Genomic DNA, 18322 nt, shown 5'->3' with positions numbered 1-18322 from the left:
TCCAAGGGATTGTTATGCCAATTTTGTCTAAAAAAATGACATACTTAATGGTGGGAATCCACCAAACAAACAAAATTGATACAACTCTCCCTAGGATGACCACCATTTTGAAGTAAATTTCCTCACTAAAAACTTGCCAGTAAAACCCGATATGAAAAATTTAGGCGAAGGAAAAAGAGCACACATATCAACATTATGAGAAGAAAAAAAATTCAACGTCAGGGAGATGTTGCCTCGTTAAAACCTTTTTAGGAAAACCACATGAGACAAAATTTGTACGAAGGGAAAAGAGTACAACTTTTGATGTAAATATTGATGCTAACCCAACTATATGAGTTTTACAGAAGACAAGTATCAAAACAATAACTCTAGTCTATCTCAAAGACGAGTTTAAGCTGGCATAATTCTAACTGCAGATTTAAGAAAGTAAAAAAAAAAAATTATGCTGCTAAAGCGTGGATTTTTGTGTTTTTAAGGACTCCTCAAGAGACCTACAAAGTTGATATCATTAACCAATCCGGATTATGATCTTTTACGAATTTAAAAATAAACACAAATAAGATTGTTAAACCTGTTATAGTCGAGTCAGGTGGTTGTCTGAAATATAATTTGAATTCTCCAAGGATTACAAATTGAATATGTTCTCCGACCACAATTCTTGTGAGAATGCAATATGAGTCCTTGAAAGACTACCACGCCAAGTGCATTGTACAAATAAAATAATTATTGAATCAATCCTAGAGTCTGGAAAAATAAAATGAAAAAAATAAGACCCTCAAATCGTTTTCACAAAGGAATAAATTTCTCGTACGTATAACGACGCATTATGACTACACCAACCTGTAACTAATACGCTTGGCAATTTTAAGGTGTAAGTCTTGGATCCAAAATTGCGTTAATTAAGAAATTAATCCAATCTAATTTGGATTGTATGCCAACCAAACACATATGTCAATATTCCTCTGCAGAGGTCAGGGTTCACAACCACCATCATTTATTATTTCAGTAGCTACCATGTATGAATATTCGACAATCATATTAGCTAATCACGATCTCAGACAATTTCCAGTGTATGTATACTTTGAACAATTCAAAATTTACCGGTACCAGTGCCCACAAGCGTGATAATCTCCCACTATTCAAATAAGGAGATATGAATTTTGAAAATGTGAAACGTATTACGATAGACTCTGTTTGAGCTATATGTAGCCTATATAAAAAATGATACATGCTTGCTAGATGTGATTGGGTTTTCCTTTTCAAATGGCATAAACTATATGAGATATTTTCACGCCTACTAAATGACAGCCTTTTTCGATTTGATCATGATGGGAGAGAAATGATATAACCTTTGAGTTAATTAATGCCAACCTCGAATAGCATAGAGTCTCCCTTTGATTTTGGCGGAAATTGTCACCTCATATACGAAAACAAGTTTCGTAAAGTATTATCCGAATTATCCGAGGACATATACTTATTATAATTTCTGGATTTTATGTACCACAGACTGACTTTTCAATAGTCATGATAAACATTTATCATCAACCATGGACTACTTTTGGAACAATTTTTTTTTCTTATACGTTAAAACCAAAAGCTTTTAAAATATGCAAACAAATCTTCTATAATTTCGTGACCTCGAGGGCCAACGAGATAATGGTTCAGATTGAAGTTATTGGAAACTTTCTTTATCAAATGAAAATTAAATCAAGATCAATATAATCACTACAAGGACTAATGATATTGGCTAACAAGCCGGGTGCGTATCCTTTGATCTTTAACATCCAATTCCAACTACAATTAGAACGATTTCAAATTTTTGGAGATTAGTACTAGGAGGAAAAATAAAATTTCCCAATATCCCATAAGAATGAAAGCAAATATTCCTCACTTCGTTGGTGTTTGCAATTGTGAATAACATTATAACGATATTTTATCCCTTTAGTATCAATAAGGAAAAAACCAAATCTAGTTGGCTTTGCTCTTTTTTAAGAAAAATTAAGAAATTATTAACGTTATTCTTTGCATAGAAATATCCACCTAGTGGTTGATGAACAGTTTCTTCGAACGAATAGAAACTAGTGGTTTATTATGAGATAAAACCATATTCGTCGATAAAGGTTTCTTGTAAACCTATGTTCTGTGTCGTTATTTTAGAATCGACGAAAAACATCAAATCATATTGGATAACATAATAAATTATTAGGGAATGCCAATTCTACTCGCAAAATCGAGATAGAAAATCAATACCAAAGGATATGCCAAAATCGTTTAACGATAGGGTGAAAGCAAATCGTTTTAGTCATCGTATATGGAAAATCCATTTTGTAATTGACATATGGTTTCTTGTAAAAATAATGGAAACCATATATGTAAATCACGTGATCTTCATCCAATAGACAAAGATATCAAAATTAATTGGTCATAGGTTTCTCAATCATGCATGTGATTAGTTACCGTAAAGGTAACTAAATTGCGATAACACCAATTTTCGGTGACTACAATTTCATTAAAGAAACTATAAACCATCTTTCAATGGAGTTTTTTTTTCTTAATGAAAAATAGAGAAGAAAGAATATACCATTCTTTGGGGATTACAATTTCATTTGAGGAATAAAAACTGCAAACCCTCTTTGGATGGATTTGTTTTTTCTTTCTATATGGGAAAATTGGAGAACAAAAAAATACCAGCGGTTATACCAAAAAAAAAATATTCATAAGCCATATCCCATTAGTATAGACCATATCTAATATAAATGGATTTTAAAATCTCGCAGTTGCGAAACTATATATAAAATCCATAAGGGAGGAAAATACCGTGATACGTGATACACCGGAAAAAAGAGAACCCCTTACAGAAGGCTATTATTGGAGCGTCACATTTCATTAGAGGGGCGTCACCTAATAGGACAAAAACGGGTCACCCATAAGTACTATCAAAAACCCCTTATCTCAAATAATTTTGTAATGACTAAACAACCCTTATTTAGTTAATTTTAATTTAATTTAATTAGATAAAAACTAAATTAATGAATTTTGTTGTACACTTAGTGAATTCTGGGACAAAGTTTTTGTGGGAAGAAAAAACTGGCCGTAAAATAAACTTCTACGGTTGGAAATAATCCAAATCTAGACGTAAAATCACTTATACGGTTGGAAATATTCCAAACTTGGACGTAAAATCACTTCTACGGTTGGAATTAAAAGGAACCTGGACGTAAAATGAGCTTCTACTGTTGGAACTAATTTAACCTTGACGTAAAACTACATGTAAATAAAATTCTACGGTTGGAATTAATCCAAACCTGGACGTAAAATCACTTCTACGGTTGGAAATAATCTAAACCTGGACGTAGAATCACTTCTACGGTTGGAATTAAAAGAAAACTGGACGTAAAATCGGATTCTACGGTTGGAATTAAAAGAAACTTGGACGTAAAATGAGCTTCTACAGTTGGAACTAATCCAAACCTGGACGTAAAATTACATGCAAATAAAATTCTACGGTTGGAATTAATCCAAACCTGGACGTAAAATCACTTCTAGTTAAAGGATAATCTAGACATTATGTATATGTGTTAAGATATCTCATAACCACTTTTTGGACATTAAGAATCCAAGTGAATCCCCTCTATTGGAGTGTGACGCCCCAATAATAACCTTTAACATAGGTGGAATCATCCACCACTATCACCGTGTATGGATACACGTTAGATATAGCTGTCTGTTATTAATTTTTTACTAAAAGAAGTATAAGCCTTATTTATTCTGACCAAAACAAAACTTAACCAAAAGAATAAAAGAAGAAAAAAAATATATAAAAATATGAATAAGAACGCCATTAAGTGATTGTTATCACTTTAATTCATGTGATTCCCTTTTGTTGAGATCGGTTTACGACGTATACCTGGAATAAGATCATAAAACTTAGTTAGAATCATGTTAATAAAATAGATAATTAAAAAATTATCAAATCAATATAAAAGAAAGGGTTGAATATAAAATGGTAAGTAATCTTCTTTTGCTTGTATCTTTTGTTTGTATTTGTAGAACAACGTGCGTGATAATGTATTGTGAAAAGAGAAGGAGACACAAAATGGGGAGAAAAGGTAGATAGAATTCTCATTAGATGTGTATCATAGACAAACATTAGAGCCTCAATTTATAGGATAGACACAAGGGCATCCCAGTAATAAACGAGATTCACCCTAGATATTTTTAACATAATTACACGTTTATAACAATCAATATTATACTTTTACGGACATATTTATTATTTTGTCCGTTACTCATCATTTTCGTGTTCTCTCTCTCCTGTTACTCTTCTCTCTCATTCTGTAACTGCAGCTGAAAGAAATTTGAATCAAAAATCAAAAGAAAAACCGTCGATTTATATAAATCACAATAACAGATTTCATTAGAATCATTTTTAGTTTCAAGAATAAAAAAATCAGAGAAGAATAATAGAAAACTAGGTTTTACTGAGTTTGAAGATTCAAATACAAGATTCAAAAGGTAAACACGATTTTCATCTTTTATTTACTGTTATCGATGAAGATTTTGGTTTCGACTTTGATTTTTTAGGAATTTGATTTTGATTTCTTACGGATTTGATTTTGAGTTTGATTTTTTATTTATGATAAAAAGCGCTGCATGTATGATTTGTTGCCGATTAGTGCTACTAATGGTTTGATTTGGTTTGGTATCTAATTAGTTTTGTATTAATTGTTGTTGTTTGATTTTGATTTTGATTTTAGGTTAGTTGAGGTTGTTTTCAGAAGTTGCAGTTGCAGTTGCTAAAGGTAAGAAATGATTTCAAATTATTGTTCTGTGTGTGTTCTTCAATATTTGCATGTTAATTATATAGTACCAATCATGTATTTGCTAGAGGTAAGGAATGATGTTGAAAGTTGAGAATGATTCTGCAAAACAATCATGTTTCAGTTGATGTTGATGCTAATGTTGAAATGATTCTACACTATTGTTCTCTGTGTTGATCCCTTAAAATAGATTGGGATCAACAATAGGAGTTGATCCCTTAAAATGATTTTACACTATTGTTCTCTGTGTTGTTCTCTGAAATGATAATGATTATTGATTAATATGTTTCACCATGTTATTGTTCTCTGAGTTCTTCATAATAGCATGTTGATTCATATCTAGTTGTTGTTGATGTTAATGCTAATGTTACAACAAATATGGGATCAACAAATAGGAGTTGACCCATTTTCTTTTTGTTTGGTGGATATGCAGTTTTCTCTGTATATTTTAGTATGACAATACTTGTTGAATGCTTGAAACTAGATATCTGATGGTAGTTCAGTTTATGTTTTGGTTTTTCTAATTAGCACTATGCTTGAAACTCTGTGAAACTCATTTAGAACACAACGTATCTGCAGAATTTGTATCCAACTAAATCGGTTGTTAAGGATGACACTTTTAACACGATTTACTTGTATACATTGTCCTACGGATGCAATTCCGAAAATCGCAAATTTACAAAAGTCGAGTGGGTGTTAGACAAATATTGTAGATAGCAACACTTTCTAAATATGAATTCATGATTTGGATTTTGATTGTAAATGAATAAATGAATGAAAGACAAGCAATAAGTACATGGTGTCAACAATAGTAGTTGATCCCATAAAATGGGATCTACAACAGGAGTTGATCACAAAAATAAAATAAATGAAAACTAGGGATATATTATAACAGTAACATGACAACTAGGGACATATTATAAGAGTAACATGGTGTCAACTGAAAAAGCAGGGGTCTAACAACCACACCCAATATTTCGTTTGGCAATCTGAATAGACAAACTCCAATATACTTTCAAGAGAATCAACTAGATACTCAGACTCAATCTAGAGAAAAGTATATCAAAGAGTTTATATCTCAATTTTTCAATTCAATCTGCAATCAGTAAATAGGAATTTGCGAGCCCGATTGAGTAAGAGAAATAACTTGAACTGTACCAAAGACCAATGTTCAAGTGTCAATCAATTTATATCAACAACCAAAGGTTGGATTATCTAATTGATAGATCTTAACGCACAACCCTTGATATTTCTATTATATAACAAAATATAATGCGGAAAAGAAATAACACAGACACCATAATTTTGTTAACGAGGAAAACCGCGAATGCAGAAAAACCCCGGGACCTAGTCCAGCTTTGAACACCACACTGTATTAAGCCGCTACATACACTATCCTACTACCAATGAACTTCAGACTGGAATGTAGTTGAGCCCTAATCAATCTCACACTGATCAAGGTATAGTTACGCTCCTTACGTCTTTGAACCCCAGCAGGATTCTACGCACTTGATTCCCTTAGCTGATCTAACCCACAACCAAGAGTTGCTACGACCCAAAGTCGAAGACTTGATAAACAAATCTGTCTCAACAGAAAATTCTATTGGAATAGATAAATCTGTCTCCCACAGAAATACCTATGAGTTTTATTCCATCTTTTGATAAATCAAGGTGTACAGGAACCAATTGATAAACCAGACTTATATTCCCGAAGAACATCCTAGAATTATCAATCACCTCACAATAATCTTAATCGTATGGTTGTGAAACAAGATATTGTGGAATCACAAACGATGAGACGAAGATGTTTGTGACTACTTCTAATCTTGCCTATCGGATAATCAATCTCGACCAAATCTTAGAGAAGATAGTACTCAATACGATAGAACATGGCAAGATCAGAACACGCAACTACAGAGAAAATAGTTGGGTCTGGATTCACAATCCCAATGAAGTCTTTAAGTCGTTAACCTTCAGGGTTTCATGAAATACCTAAGGTTAAAGGAGAATCGACTCTAGCCGCAACTAGTATCACACATGAGGTGTGGGGATTAGGTTTCCCAGTTGCGAGAGTTCTCCCTTATATAATTTTCAAATCAAGGTTTGCAATCTTAGTTACCTTGGTAACAAAGCATTCAATATTCATCGTTAGATGAAAACCTGATTAGACTCAAGCTAATATGTTTCAACCGTTAGATCGAACTTAGCTTGTTATACACAAATTAAATGTACCCTCATTTAGGTTCGAGTAACCGTACCTAAACGTGTACATTATGTTGGCTCAATAGTAGTTAACCGAGGTTAGCTATATGAACACTCTCATATAAACCTTATTCATCTTAACCACAACTAGTTCAAATGACTCAAATGAAACTAGTTATAAAGTTGTTCAATTGCTATATTCTCATAGAAGTATACAAGAATACAATTGAAGCAAAATCGGTTTGACTCACTCGAATAAATTCATGAACATTATAGACATGGTTTGCAAAGAATGCATTCCTTAATATATAAATGTATTAGTTCATGAACAAACCGATTTTAGAACTTTAACTACTCAAGTATGCAAACGGGTACACATACTTAAGTACCCCGTCTGAGTTTGGGTTTCGCCAGTATGCAAACGGGTGCGCATATTTCCAAACACAGCAGAAATTTCCGGACCCAAACCCTTCGCCAGTATGCGTACGGGTATGTGTACTTAGGTACTCGGAATTTCACAACTAACAGGTACGCATACGGGTATGCATACTCTAGTTCCGGTCATGGATCACATACATGCAAGAATGCATACTATGTTCATAATCCAATGATGGTTAAGTATTCTAAACTCTATTTCAATCATTGAAACTTTCTTAGAGGATGACAATAGTTGTTTTCACACGCTAATAGCATCAAAGCAATTTTCAAGTTATTGAAATAATCATAACGAAACACTCCAAGTCTACACCAAATGATTATACCACACAAACCATGTAAGATGTTACTCGGCGATTTTCACATGATCATCTTTTGACTTTCGTCAAGAATATAAGATGAACTTGGTTGAAGCGAAAGATTATCAATACATATTTCGAGAAATATGTAAGCGAGTTAAACTCATCTCAAAATCTCATATGTGTATAATCGAATACTATATAGTAATACGACTTTTGTCTCAATATAGGAGATAGAGAAGTAATAGACTTTCCAAGTGATAGATGAGTTTTAGTCTCCACATACCTTTTTTGATGAAGTTCCACAAGCTCTCCTTAGTAGCTCTTCGTCTTCAATTGATGAATGTCACGAAGTCTAATGCTCAACTACACAATCTATCCTAGTCCGAGACATCACTATAAGTAGACTAGAAATCAAGAGTTATAGTTTTGATCACTAACATTGACAAACAAGCTTGAGATAACAACGCTTGCGAGTTCGACCGAGCAATGCTCTAACATCAACAACAGAAGTTGATCCCAACAACAGGAGTTTATCCCATAAATACTGAAAACCAAGAACATTTATACCAGTAAAATGGTGTCAACGACAGGAGTTGATCCCATTTTATTAACTGTTATTATTATGTTATTCAATGAATAAAAATGCTGACTAGATTATTGTTATTTGAAATAGATGAAAGAAATGAAAAGATCATCACGGTTAAATGCGAAAAGTAAAGAAGAAGATCAATTACAACAGATTCAAGAAAATGTAGCAACTAAACAGAAGAGGGTGAACAAGAAGATATTGGAGGAAGAACAACAACAGATTGAAAGAAGAACAACAACAGATTGAAAGAAGAACAAAGCAGAAAATGAACAACCAGAAGAATAAGAAGAATCACAACGGACTGAAAAAGTTAGAGAAACAAAAAGAAAAGGGGAGAACAAGAAAGAAAAATGATGATGAACAAAAAGCAAAGGTGGAGAAGAAGAAGAAAAATGAAGAAGAACCATTGCAGAAAGGAAAGAAGAAGATCATAATTGAAGAATCAGATGAAGAATAACAACAAGAAGGAGAATCGGAAGAAGAAGAAGAAGAAGAAGAAGAAGAATCAGAGGAAGAAGAAAAAGAAACAGAAGAAGAAGAAGAAGAAGTGGTCGCAGATGGCAAACCAGAGAAAGTCCTCAAAGGTAAAAAAAAAAAAAAACACTGTTTTATGTTGCTATATAGTTAAGTTGATTATTAAAAAAAAATAAAAATAAATGAGTTGCATGTATGCAGGAAGGTCAAGAGCAAAAGAAACCAAGTTCAAATCATGTCTGATGCCGCTGACCGAAATTGGTACTTGAAAAAGTGGGGGTCTAACAACCTCACCCAATATTTCTCTTAGCAATCTGTATGGACTAACTCCAATATACTTTCAAGAGAATCAACTAGACAGTCAGACTCAATCTTAATAAAGAGTATATCAAAGAGTTATATCTCAATCTCCCAATTCAATCCGCAATCAAACAAATAATAATTTGCGAGCCTGATTGAATATAAGAGAGATAACTTGAAGGGTACCAAAGACCAATGTTCAAGGATCAATCAATTTCAATCAACAACCAAAGGTTGGATTTATCAATTGATCGATTCAACCTGTGATATTTCAATTCTATAACAAAATATAATGCGGAAAAGAAATAACACAGACACCAGGAGTTTTGTTAACGAGGAAACCGCAAATGCAGAAAAACCCCGGGACCTAGTCCAGATTTGAACACCACACTGTATTAAGACGCTACAGACACTATCCTACTACAAAGCTAACTTCGGTCTGGAATGTAGTTGAACCCTAATCAATCTCACACTGATTCAAGGTACAGTCGTGCTCCTTACATATATGATCCCAGCAGGATACTACGCACTTGATTCCCTTAGCTGATCTCACCCACAACTAAGAGTTGCTACGACCCAAAGTCGAAGACTTGATAAACAAATCTGTATCACACAGAAAAGTCTATAGGAATAGATAAATCTGACTCCCACAGATATACCTACGAGTTTTTGTTCCGTCTTATGATAAATCAAGGTGAACAGGAACCAATTGATAACCCGAACTTATATTTCCGAAGAACAACCTAAAATTATCAATCACCTCACAATAATATTAATCGATTAACAAAACAAGATATTGTGGAATCACAAACGATGAGACGAAGGTGTTTGTGACTACTTTTCTATCTTGCCCGTCAGAGATATAAATCTCAAGCCAATCTTATCTTACAATTATACTCAATCACGATAGAAACATCAAGATCAGATCACGCAACAACAGAGAAAATAGTTGGGTCTGGCTTCACAATCCCAATGAAGTCTTTAAGTCGTTAACATACAGGGTTTCGTGAAAAACATAAGGTTAAAGGAGAATCGACTCTAGCTTATACAACTAGTATCACACAGGAGGTATGGGGATTAGGTTTCCAAGTTTCTAGAGTTCTCCTTTATATAAATTTCAAATCAGGGTTTGCAATCTTAGTTACCTTGGTAACAAAGCATTCAATATTCACCGTTAGATGAAAACCTGATTAGATTCAAGCTAATATCTTTCAACCGCTAGATCGAACTTAGATTGTTATACACAAATGAAATGTAACTTCATTTAGGTTTGAGTAACCGTACCTAAACGTGTTCACTTAGTTGGTTCAACAATAGTTAACCAATGGTTATCCATATGAGCACTTTCATATCAACCTTATTCATGTTCACCATAACTAGTTCGAATGACTCAAATGAACTAGTTAGAGAGTTGTTCAATTGCTTAAATCTTATAGCAGTATACAAGACACAATTGAAGCAAAATCGGTTTGATTCACTTGAATCAATTCATGAACATTATAGCCACGGTTTGCAAAGATTGCATTCCTTATTATTTAAATGTTTTAGTTCATGAACAAACCGATTTTAGAAAGTAACCTACTTAAGTATGCAAACGGGTACGCGTACTTAAGTAACCAGATTGAGTTTAACTTTCAAACTCCAGCAGAAATTCACGGACGTGAACCTTCCGCCAGTATGCGTACGAGTACGCATACTTACTCGGATTTCCAACAACCGCCGGTACGCGTACGGGTACGCATACTTTGGGTTCCCGGTTTTGGACTTTTACACAAATGTGATAACATACTATGTTTATATCCAAACATGGTTACTTTTTCTAAACTCTCATTCCAATCATTGAAACTTTCTTAGAGGAGTTTAAAATAATTGTTATTCACAAACTATTTTCAACAAAGCGATTTTCAAGTTATTGAGATAATCAACATGATTTTCGTCACGAGTAAAGATAAACTTGGATAAAGCGAAAGCTTACCAACACATATTTCGATAAATAGATAAGCGAGATAAACTCGTCTCGAAATAGCAAATGTGTATAATTGAAGTCTATATAGCAATACGACTTTTGTCTCAAATGTCTCAAATAGGAGATAGAGTAGATAGACTTTTGAGTGATAGATAAGTTCAAGTTTCCACATACCTTTTGTTGATGAAGTTCCACAAGTTCCCTTGAGTAGTTCTTCGTCTTCAATTGATATAATCGCCGTGGAGTCTAAGGCTCAACTACACTTACTTTCCTAATCTGAGACTTAGTTATAAGTAGACTAGAAATCAAGACTTATATTTTTGGCAACTAAACTTGACAAACAAGCTTGAGATAGCAATGCTTGCGAGTTCGACCGAGCAATGCTCTAACAATCTTCCCCTTTCACAATTTTTGTGACAAAACTATCAATACATATGGAATACAAAATAAATAAACTTTGTAGCTTCTCATCCAAATGCTTGATATCCTTGGTTCTTCAATATTACTCGAAATCTTCGTCACTTCCAAGTACTCCAATCATTCTAAAGGTATTCAATTCAACATCATCGTTGTTGAATATCCGTAGCTATAACAATGAGAAAACAATAACTCTCAATCATTGTTATACAATGTCATAGTATTATTACACAGCATCAAAGTTCAATTGTATCACAACTTCGACAACAATGCTATGGTGATATGTATCACTCCCCCTTAGTCAATACTTCATCTCACATGAAAACCACTCCCCCTTACATAATGATCCGAAAACCATATGTATTTGTAGTGTGAACTACACATTAATTCTCCCCATTTTTGTCAATAAAATTTGCAAAGGTACGAAAATTAGTGGGATACTAATGAAATTTTCATAGTGATACTTCATGACCAAAAGAAAGGCACATATCAACTTTTTTTTAGATGCAATCATATAGTCGAAACTAAATGCATTCATCAAGAAGTTTATGAAGATACAAGATAACCCCCTACAATATTCCACAGCCGCACTCCCCACAAAGATTTGGCAACTAAGCACAAGTTCAATTAAGAACTCTCCCCCATAAAATGTCATTCCCGAAAGAACAACAAGAGCGACCTTACTTTTACAAGAAAAGAAGGATTTCTTTGGACATTAACAAATCACATAAGAATATGAATTTGTATCAAAAAATCTCAATTAAATTAACCACAAGAGAACCCATGATTAATTTAATCGGAAATGCTCACATAAGAAAACTTACGGAGCCGCACAATATTTACATAAAGATATGGATTAGGGAAGATCAATACTGCGAAATAAACAAAGATTCATTATATTTTTCATCACTATTTGCACAATGACATATAATAGACTTTAATCTTTGTAAACAAAAGTTCATCCTATCTTCCATCAATATTTGCATAATGACATAATAGGCTTAACTTTTGTTTGTCAAAAGTTCATTCAATCTTTTATCAATACTTGCATACCGACATATGAAAGACTTAAATTTTGAGAAACCTTATCTGTACTTCGTATGGACCTAACACATGTAGCAATTCTAATTGAAAGATAAAATCATTCAAGGCTAAACATAGAAGTTATTACAACCATTAAGGCAATGGTTAAAGTAGATCAACATAAGAAGTTCAACAGACAAAGTAAATAACAGTATTGCAAATACAGAGATTAATCACTCAACTCATAATAATCTCTTGCAATCCCATAAAACTTCTCACCCAGTTCAGGATGAGCAGTCTGAGCATAGTCCAGCTGCTCTCTCAAAATCTCATTTTCTTGCTGAAGACGGATGAGATCAGAGTTGGGTATTGCAGTGGTCCTGGCCATCTTTCTGACGTTGTTCATGGTAAAGACTTTTGGTCCTCCAAGATCGGTTCCGACAGCCACAATACCGAATTGACTGCAAATCCTTGAGATAAGACAAGGAAAACCAGGAGTCTTCTTCGAAATTTTTCTGACACTTATCATTTATCGAACAATAAGGCCACAAAAATCAATATTCCTCCCTTCCACAACAAAGTAAACCAGTTCTGCAAGAGGTCTGGTCCACAATTATCTGTCAATTATGGTGGGAATCAGGTTAGCTACCATAAGTTTTCCAACAACATTGAGGAACAAATTAGCATCATGAACATCAATTTTTCCCTCGTGCCGAGGAGAATCCTTACCAAAAAGAAGGTCCGAGAGCGCCTTCGAAGAAGGTCTCAAGTGCTCAGGAGGAGGCAGGAGAAAATCACCAGTTAGCGGCAGACTCAACAGTTCAGAAGTTATTTTTCGGTTTACAATAAAAGTTTTTCCCTCGATAATAGTTTTGAAGGAGCAGTTGATAGAATCAGGCTCATGCAGGTTTGCATAAAATTGAGCAGTTAGCTCCATGTAGGCATTTCCCATGGGACGATGAATAATACCCTATTCATGATTTTCAAAGAACCCAAACAGACCATCTACCTTAAGAACAGAGGGTTTGTAAACCCTTTCCATGATAGGTTTCTTAGTTCTATATTCCACATAGTAATTACGAGCCTTAGTATTAACGAACCTGATTCTCAAGCTTGGGTCATAAAATTCTTCTTCACGGTTTTGAGTACCCGAACTCTCACCGCGATTAACTCTCTTCCTATAAGACATCTTCTGGAAAAAAATATGAACGAAAAAGTTTGAAGAACTTACTTGGTTCGCAAACTGATAACAATGGTGAAGTTCCAAAACGAAGGTATAAACAGAGAAGGTTCTCGACCCAACGTGCAAAATCTTCTTCTGATTCTAATGGTGCAAACAAAACACGAAATGGTTAAGAAATTAGAGAGAGAAGAGGAATTAGGACATGAACTGATGGGTTTCTCTCGAGTACATGAACCGAGGAAGAAAGGTGAAGTGAACGAGGAGAAAACTTTCTCTTTTTAAGTGACAAGCGGTGGTACTCGAACCGGATATGAATGAACTGGAACGAGATCCATTCACATGAGTTCAGGGTACATGAACTCCACGTGTGAAATAAGGGCATGTTTGTTTTGTGCATTATTGAAGAAATCACAAACAGGCTTGGAGCAGAGCTCTACAATATTGTATCAGTGATTCACAAGAACAACACCCTGTTGTTTGAGGGTGAAAACGGTTTCTGCTGATTTTGGTAATTTCGGGTGTGTGGGTGAGAAACGAGTTTAAACCCTAAACAATGTACTGCAAGGGAGTACTTTAGATTCGAGAGATCAATCTGTACAAATCTGGCCTAAACCAAGAAATGGCCGTTCCAGACTTGCTTCGGTCACAAAGTGAAGGAGAAGGGTTGGTTTTGGAGAGGAAACCGAAGAGAGTGTTGAGACCAGAATGATTGATTCTGGAAGAGTAGTTTTTTCACGACTTGTATCAGAAAGTGGGAAGCTAACAAATGGAAAGCTAGCAAATATTTTCCGAGTGTTGTGTGCTCCTGACCTGAACTTGTTGTTCGGTGGAAATAGGTAAGACCTATTTATACAAGTCGAAGTGAAACGTAATCTGGTCTCATAAGGAATGGAAACGGATGAGTAAATGGGAGGAGGTGGTAACTGGTAACGTATGGAATTGATGTTCCATAATGAAGGAAAGTGTTTCACCATTACTCCCTGTATTTACTAACCGCCTCATCCTTATGACACTTTTCTGTAACGGGCGTAGTGTACGCCGCACGCTGTAAACCGCCAAACCAATACCCAATGAGCATCCCCCAGTTTATGACATGTGTTGATGTCTCGAGTGTTTTCGTGGAAAACATATAACATGTTGTTGTTGTTTGGAAAGTTGAGCTTGGGAGACTTGCCGGCTCGGTGGTGACCTTCGACGGTCGAGATTTTGCATCTTGAGAGGAAAGGTAGCCGTCGATTATTGTAACCCTACGTTTGGTAGCCAGTGGCATGAAAGCATTGTCGGCATGGCTTTAATATGGCATAGTTTAGGCGCGGCCAAAGTTAGGGTTTTTGGCATTGTTTGGGCGCGACCAAAACTATGGCTTGGTGTCGGGCCAAAAGTTGCCATGCGTTGGTTGGTAACCTTGTGATCGAATTTTATATAGTGGTAAGTAAGGTTTGTCGTTCACTCGGACTTGTTGAAATTGATTCTAGGATTAAATATAAAAATACTAAAAATAAGAAATTATATACAAAATATGTCACGAGATAAAGAATTCACTGGGACTCAGGATTTCACTGCTTTCATATTCAAGTGGTTCAAAAATTAATCCTAGACATTTATCGCTCAAACAAAAGAAATATCAACTCTAATATTTTTCCAAGGATAGATTTCGTAAAACATCAATTGTAAATTACAAGCATAGTGTATCTAAAGCACCTAAGACTAAGCATACACTATCTAACAAGATGACAATTGATTAGTAGAAATCATAAATCATTTAAAATCGGTGCAAAAAGTAAATAAAAGAATTAATCAAATTACCACATTGATGAAATCCAACTTCCTCCGTCATCCCAATGTTGGGTTTAGCTCATTAGGTTGGAAACACGCTCGAAATATAATTTCATTGCTCAAAGTGTTTACAAATAATGAAAATGGGAGAAAATTATTAACGCAATGATTTTATTTTCTCTCCCCAACTCTCCCCCTCAAATATGCTCTCTAGCTCTCTATTTATACACACAAATACACATTACTCAAATATATTCTTCCATAACTCCAAAATCTTCTTTTTTTTTTAATTAAAAATATCTTCAGGAATTTTTCCTTCTCTTTATTCTCCATATTTGTCTACTAAACTCATATCTTCTTTAATTCGCAGAATAAAATCCAAGATAAAATCTTCCAAGGATATCTCTCTTGTTTAATACAAGATAACTTCCTTTTTCTTCAAATTCTTCCTGTTTATAAGGCAAGAAGATATTCTTATCTTAAAGATAATAAATCCTTTACCGGTGGAACCAAATTTCCCGCAAATATTCTTTTTGAATGTTGAAGATGAAGGGTGCCTCTTATCCTTCTGTTGGGGTGCCGATAGTAATTTGGGTGCTGAGAACAAATTTGAGCTGCACATAACCGCGGATTCCCCTTAGCCAAATCTGAGGTCCGCTTAGTAAATGTTCTCCGGGGGTGCCTTTAGCAGTTTTTCGAGCCGATTCTTCCAAAAACGTTTATTTTCCAAAAATATCTACAAACACACAAAATACCAAAATAAGTACAAAATCGAGTACCAACATAGAGAAAATTGAGGACAATTTAGACACAAAAATGTGTTTATCACCTTGGACGGCTAAGATATGCATCTTAGATGGAAAGGTGGTCGTTGATCGTCGCAAGCCTTCGCTTTGGAAGCTGTAAAGGGAAGGCCGGCATGGTATGGTTTAGGCGTGGAAAGGTGGATGGCATGCCATTGGCACATGTGGCATGGCCGGGATGCCTTGGCGCGGCTTAGGCGTGGCCAAAACTAAAGTTTTGGCGTTGGGCCAAAGGTTACCATGTGTTGGTTGGTGACCTTGGACGGCTAAGATTTGCATCTTAGATGGAAAGATGGCCGTTGATCGTCGCAAGCCTTTGTTTTGGCAGCCGCAAAGGGAAGGCCGACATGGTATGGTTTAGGCGCGGCAAGGTGGATGGCATGCCATTGGCACATGTGGCATGGCCGGCATGCCTTGGCGCGGCTTAGGCGTGGCCAAAACTAGAGTTTTGGCGTTGGGCCAAAGATTACCATGTGTTGGTTGGTGACCTTGGACGACTAAGATTTGCATCTTAGATGGAAAGATGGTCGTTGATCTTCGTTAGCCTTTGTTTTGGCAGCCGCAAAGGGAAGACCGGCATGGTATGGCGCGACAAGGTGGATGGCATGCCATCGGCACATGTGGCATGGCCGGCATGCCTTGGCGCGGTTTAGGCGTGGCCAAACTTAGGGTTTTGGCGTTGGGCCAAAGGTTACCATATGTACGTTGGTGACCTTGGACGGCTAAGATTTGCATCTTAGATGGAAAGATGGTCGTTGATCGTCGCAAGCCTTTGTTTTGGCAGCCGCAAAGGGAATGCCGACATGGTATGGCGCGACAAGGTGGCTGGCATGCCGTTGGCACATTTGGCGTGGCCGGCATGCCTTGGCGCGGTTCAGGCGTGGCCAAAATTAGGGTTTTGGCGTTGAGCCAAAGGTTACCATGCGTTGGTTGGTGACCTTGGACGGCTAAGATTTGCATCTAAGATGGAAGGGTGGTCGTTAATTGTCGCACGCCTTTTAGCAGCCGTGAAGGGAAGGCTGGCATGGCATGGCTTAGGCGCGGCAAGGTGGCTGGCGCGGCATTCCATTGGCACATGTGGCATGGTATACATGCCTTAGCGCGGTTTAGGCGCCACCAAACTAGGGTTTTGGGCCAAAGGTTGCCATGCGTTGGTTGGTGACCTTGGACGGATAAGATTTGCATCCAAGATGGAAGGGTGGCCGTTGATTGTCGCACGCCTTCATTTTAGCAGCCGTGAAGGGAAGGCCGGCATGGCATGGCTTAGGCACGGCAAGGTGGCTGGCGCGGCATGCCATTGGCACATGTGCCATGGTAGTCATGCCTTGGCGCGGTTTAGGCGCGGCCAAACTAGGGTTTTGGGCGAAAGGTTACCATGCGTTGGTTGGTGACTTTGGACGACTAAGATTTGCATCTAAGATGGAAGGGTGGTCGTTGATTGGAGCACGCCTTTGGTTTAGAAGCCGTGAAGGGAAGGCCGACATGGCATGGCTTAGGCGCGACAAGGTGGCTGGCGCGGTATGCCATTGGCACAGTGGTGCGGATGGCATGGTTGGCATGCCTTGGCGCGAAGACGTGTCTGGCATGGCATGCCATTGGCACAGTGGTGCGGCTGGCATGGTTGGCATTCCTTGGCGCGGAGACATGGCTGGCATGGTTTGCCATTGGCACAACGGTGCGGCTGGCATGGTTCGCATGCCTTGGCGCGGTAGCATGAGAATTTGGGTTTGGCATAAATGATGTCAATCAATGTTAAGGGTTCTGCCGTGGAACATGACCCATTTAAAAAAAAAAAGGTACCCCGGTAATTCTTACGTAGGCATGCTGATTGATTCAATAAATGTGCTAATGGTCATAGTGCCGTCATGCCAGATGTACAATTTTACGATTTTAACCCTAAGCTAAGAACCACCATCAACATTAAGTCCCCTTCTTAGCTCGAAACAGGAGCATTGTTGCGAGGTAAGCATAAGATGGTGACAGGCAAGGACAAAAATCTAAAAGACAAGTTGTGAAAAGATGGTTAGGAAGG

Source organism: Papaver somniferum, chromosome 7 (assembly GCF_003573695.1).
Source record: "Papaver somniferum cultivar HN1 chromosome 7, ASM357369v1, whole genome shotgun sequence".
Classification (NCBI taxonomy): Eukaryota; Viridiplantae; Streptophyta; class Magnoliopsida; order Ranunculales; family Papaveraceae; genus Papaver; species Papaver somniferum.
This window is presented reverse-complemented; position numbering follows the sequence as displayed.